Here is a 6,000-nt window from a genome sequence, read left to right on the forward strand (position 1 = left end):
CGACGAACTCCAACAATGTGAACCAAAGTCGGTGGAAGAAAGGTTCATTAAAAGCGTTGTCTGAAATCAATAAAACATAAAGGTAATTTAAAATTCATGAAAAAGAAACATTAAGTGTGAAAAAGGTTTGGCCATTAAAAAATCAGAACACAGGATTGATTTAGAGATAAAAAATCAAAGGTTGGATACTGAACGAAATATTTGAATTGTTTAACTTGTGTGGTGTAATTACGCGAATTTATTTCAATGACATAAAAATTTTATTGCACATTAAGTTTTTTTATTATAATAGTGGTTTAAATGAATTGCGTTGTAAGTAGAATATTTTGATTTATTAAAAGTTGATAAAAAATATATTTACAATTAAATTACTATTCTTATATTTTTAATAAAAAATAATAATAATAAGATTAAGAAAGATCGCAAATGGCTGCCAAATGTTTATAGTAAATAATAGTTTAAGCACACAAATGAATAATAATAGCTAACAAAATTATTATTATCAAATTATTATTAATAAGAAATCAATTGTAGACGTGATAAACATTCGGAGATGTATGCAGCTGTAAAGGCTGTTGACTATGCAATGTGTACATAAAGGTTGTTGATTTGACTAAAGCTAAAAAAAGGTTATTGACCCCATAAAATGAAATCTATGGACACATTGACTACAAAATATATAAACAAAAAGTCAAAGGCCATTATCTGCATAAAATGTAATCAAAGCGGTCATTATTCCATATAATATAAATAAAAGTGGTTTGCATTTAAAGTGATCGAGATAAAGATCTGTGGCAACCCCAAAGTAATGTGGCAACCCCAAATTCAACTCTGCAAAAATTATAGATATGACAACTCGTAAAGTGGATAAGCTGTCAGCTTGACGAACCGCCATTTTTCCTTCTTCTTGGCGCATCATCACGACTGCAAGCACGTCTCATCATTTCACTTTCCATTTCAATTTCAATTCAATTACACAGTACAACAGCTAATCTGGGGGGTGAGAAATTCCAAGTCAGGGTGATGGTACTAGGTCAGTATAGTAAAACCCTCAAAGGTTTTGGCGTTCGTATGTGTCAGTTTTTTTTATGACCTTTTAAATTAAGCTGACAGCTTATCCAGTTTTCGAGTTGCCATATCTATAATTTTTGCAGAGATGCATTTGGGGTTGCCACATTACTTTGTGGTTGTCTCAGATCTTTATGTCGATCAGTTTAAATGCAAACCACTTTTATTTATATTATATGGAATAATTACCGCTTTGATTACATTTTATGCAGATAATGGCCTTTGACTTTTTGTTTATATATTTTGTAGTCAATGTGTCCATAGATTTCATTTAATGGGGTCAATGACCTTTTTTTAGCTTTAGTCAAATCAACAACCTTTATGTACACATTGCATAGTCAACAGCCTTTACAGCTGCATACATCTCCGAATGTTTATCACGTCTACAATTGATTTCTTATTAATAATAATTTGATAATAATAATTTTGTTAGCTATTATTATTCATTTGTGTGCTTAAACTATTATTTACTATAAACATTTGGCAGCCATTTGCGATCTTTCTTAGTCTTATTATTATTATTTTTTATTAAAAATATAAGAATAGTAATTTAATTATGAATATAAGTTCTCACCCCCCAGACAATAATCCCAAAAATGTTCCACAGTGTTATCAATTTTGTATCAGTTTTTTATATTAAAATAAATCTAAAATTATTGGAGACATCTCACATATTGGTGACCCCGACAAAAGGTAAAATGACGGAAGAAGAAGCGGTAAACCAGGTAACACAAAATTTGCAGCATCGGGGCCAATGGGCAGAGGACATCCAAGCCCGCAACGTGGAAGTTGCCAAAGTTTCCATCAGGATCCCACCATTCTGGCACGCAAAGCCAGAACTGTGGATGGCGCAGGTCTAGTCGCAATACATTGCGGCAGGCATAACGAGTGACAAAACAAAGTACCACACCGTCGTGGCCGCGATCAAAAGCACGAAAGCAACGTGCTAGCCCAAATAAGCGACATAATTCTTAATCCACCAAACAGTGAACTGTATACCATTGCCGCTTATGGTCCAGACAGTGCATCACATGCCAAGGAGCTAAAGTGCAGCGCCACAATAGAGCACCGTTGTCGACATTCACGTTACCGGAGCAACGATTTGACCACATAAATATGGATATCGTCAGAACATTACCACCTTGCAAGGGTTATCGATACTGTTTGACAATAGTCGATCGTTATTCCCGATGGTTTGGAGTACCGAGTAGAGTAACAACGGATCAAGGTAGACAATTTGAATCTACACTATTCCGAGAACTTTCCAGACTTTTAGGCATCAAGCACTTACGTACCACTGCGTATCACCCTTCGTCAAACGGGATTATAGAGCGATGGCACAGATCATTAAAAGCAGCGATAAAATGCTACATGACAGACAACTGGGTCGAAGTTCTCCCACTCATCCTTCTTGGTTTTCATTCCTCATGGAGAGATGATTTAAGAGCGACACCCGCAGAGATGGTTTATAGAAATACACTTCGATTACATGGCCAGTTCTTTGCCGAAAAACATACGCACAATGCCAACGAAGGTGAATTCGTCGAAAATTTACGCAAACGCTTGCAGTTTAGTGACTACAAACTACAAGCGAACGTACCATTCGTAGAAAAGAACTTACACTCAACACCATCAGTCTTTGTGCTCAACGACTCAATTCATCCACCTCTTCAACCTCCATACGAGGGACCAGTTCCCGTAGTCGAACGCGGCGAAAAATTCTTCAAAGTCAAAATCCGACGGAAGGACGTAAACATTTCCATCGACCGGTTAAAGTCAGCTTTCCTCGCCGAAGATTACCCGTCGAATCAAACAGTTCACATAAAGAGTACCAAACAAAATCTGGTCGTCGAGTACGCTTTCGTCTTCCCGCATAGAGGGGAGTGATGTGGCAACCCCAAATGTAACTCTGCAAAAATTATAGATATGGCAACTCGAAAACTGGATAAGCTGTCAGCTTGACGAACCGCCATTTTTCCTTCTTCTTGGCGCATCATCACGACTGCAAGCACGTCTCATCATTTCACTTTCCATTTCAATTTCAATTCAATTATCAATTTTGTATCAGCTTTTATATTGAAATAAATCTAAAATTATTGCGGACATCCCACAGATCTTTTAATACATTTAAATGACCCATGAAGTTTCAGTTCTTGCACTAAAACAAATGATCTTGGCCTGTATTATATATAACTCATTAGACTTTTCCCATATATTCAAAATGGGATTTTTTGATTCTTTCCAAAGGGGGATGGAGTCATGGGTAGAAGTTCACGCAAGTAAGGAAAGTTCTTTGATTGCCATTCCCTTGGAAGTTACCAGAAACGATTATTTTACATATGACTTAACCAGCTCACGAATTCCGATTTTAGACCAAGTATCCTCTGGGTAGTCAAAGAACATCCGCTTAAAGGCGATCTAAAGTGATAGGGCGAACCATCTCTCCTCAGAGTTGCGCGCTGGGTTTGGGACCCTCCACGTAAAATAACATTACAAATGAAAAAGCGTAAACAGCCTCGGATGAGAGGCCTCATTTTGATGACGACCATGGCAAACGCACTAAGGATAACGATTTAAGGGGATGCACCTGGAATGTCTGGTCCCTTAATTGGAATGGTACCGCTGCTCAGCTGGTTGATGTCTTCGTTAGAGTAAAGGCTGACATCACCGCCGTCCAAGGACGGGACAAGGACTGAGGCGAATAGATCCCTGTGGCATTTACTACAGTGACCATATAAAGGAGTGCAAATTTGGCGAGGGATTCGTGGTGGGAGAGAGACTCCGTTGCCGAGTACTGTCATTAACTCCGGTGGATGAACACACAGCCACAATCCGCATCAAAGCGAAGTTATTAGATATATCGCTGATTTTCGCTCACGCCCCGACGGAAGAGAAGGACGATGTGACTAAATATGCCTTCCATGAGCGCTAGGAACGCACCTATGAGAGCTGCCCCCGCCACAATATCAAAACCGTGTTTGGCGTTTTTACACCTGGGTTCAGCCTCCACGAGGAAACATCCCTCGGGTATCTGTAGTACTAGATTCCAGCATAGAGAAGTTTACCAAGCTACCTGGCTGTCTCCGAATCGAAAAGCCACCAACTAGTTCGAGTATGTTGTGATATACGGAAAACACGTCTCCATTGTTTTAGACGTGCGTACGCTCGGAGGTCCTAACATCGCCTCGGCCCACTATCTCGTTGCAGCCAAGGTACGCACCCGCCTTTGTGCAGCAAAAAAACGCACGTCAACAAACACAAGCAAGGTTCGACGTCGAGAAGCTGCCATCACAACAGGTAGCCGAACCTTTTTCTACCCGGCTTGCACTCCAGTTCTCTGAGAGCACTCGTCAGCAAAACGGTATAAGGGAACTGTGGGACGGCATTTCAAGCTCCTTACGTACAGCTGCAACCGAAACCATTGGTTTTCGGAAAGTGCAAAAGAACAGCTGGTACGACGAGGAGGGCCGTGTCGTAGCGGAGAGAAAACAGACTGCCTACATCGCAACGTTACGATCGACCACAACACGTGCTGGATGCATCAGCTTCTTTGTAGAATATGGTTGGACGAAAGCATTTAAACGATTGGAATTTAAGTGTGCTCTGCCCAATCCACAAAAAAGGAGACCCTACAATCTGCACCAACTACCGTGGGATAAGCCTCCTCAACATCGCATATAAGGTTCTATCGAGCGTATTTTGTAAAAGATTAAAGCCCACCATCAAAAAACTGATTGAACCTTATCAGTGTGGCCTTAGGCCTGGAAAATCAACAACCGACCAGATATTCACCATGCACCAAATCTTGAAAAAGCTCCGTGAAAAGAGGTTCGACACACAATACCTTTTCGTCGATTTTACAGATTTTACTGATTTTGACAGCACAAAACGAAGTTGGACCTATGCCCCTTTGTCTGAATTTGGTATCCCCGCAAAATTAATACGGGTGTGTAAACTGACGTTAAGAAATACCAAAATTCCCGTCAGGATCGGGAAGGACCTCACCGAGCCACTAAACGGGGTTTCAGACAAGGCGACTCCCTATTGTGCGACTTCTTCAATCCACTCTTGGAGAAAATAATTTGAGCTGCAGAACTAAATAGAGAAGGTACCATTATCTATAAGAGTGTACAGCTGCTAGCGTACACCGATAATATTGATATCATTGGCATCAACAACCGCGTCGTTAGTTCTGCTTTCTACAGAATGGATAAAGAAAGAAACAAATGGGTCTGGTAGTGAACTAAGGCAAGTCGAAATAACATCAAACAAACAGTTGTCGCACTCGTAACTTGGCTCCCCCGAATTTCGAAGTTGTAAATAACTTCGTCTATCGTGGAAGCAACAAATGGACGATGACAACATCTGGTGAGTCGACGTTATGAATTTTTGAGAGAAAGGGTTTGCGAAATATTTATGGTTCTTTGCGCGTTGGCTACGGCAAATATTGATGGAAAGATGAGCTGAATTAGAGTTCGCAACCTATCGATGGTCTTGAGCAATTGCAACTATTTGAATTATTTAAATAATTTAAAATATTTTTTTTTTGTTTTTATATTAATTTTTGTACGTTCGATGTTGAGTTATACCTACGTATAAGTGACATTTTCTTTAATACCTTTCAATTTTACAACTTGGCAACATTGTTTATTATTACCAAAATGAACCTGAAGTGCGCCAATTCGTTTCGTTTCCACATAATTGTAAACAATCAAATAACTTCAGCTATAAGTGTGCTAAGTGATTTTTGAAGTAAGTAATCTTTGCTTAAAAAATCCTTAAATCAATGTAAAATTTGAATTTATTTAAAATTGTGTTAACACCTGAAACACCATGTGTTACTTATACAAAAAATTAAACTTTTAAGTATACATATTTAAAAAACTATAAGTGCCATTAATAATGGGTTGTCAAAAAAGTCTTGCGGTATTT

The sequence above is a fragment of the Bactrocera tryoni genome, unplaced genomic scaffold, assembly GCF_016617805.1.
Source record: "Bactrocera tryoni isolate S06 unplaced genomic scaffold, CSIRO_BtryS06_freeze2 scaffold_11, whole genome shotgun sequence".
In the NCBI taxonomy this organism is placed as follows: Eukaryota; Metazoa; Arthropoda; class Insecta; order Diptera; family Tephritidae; genus Bactrocera; species Bactrocera tryoni.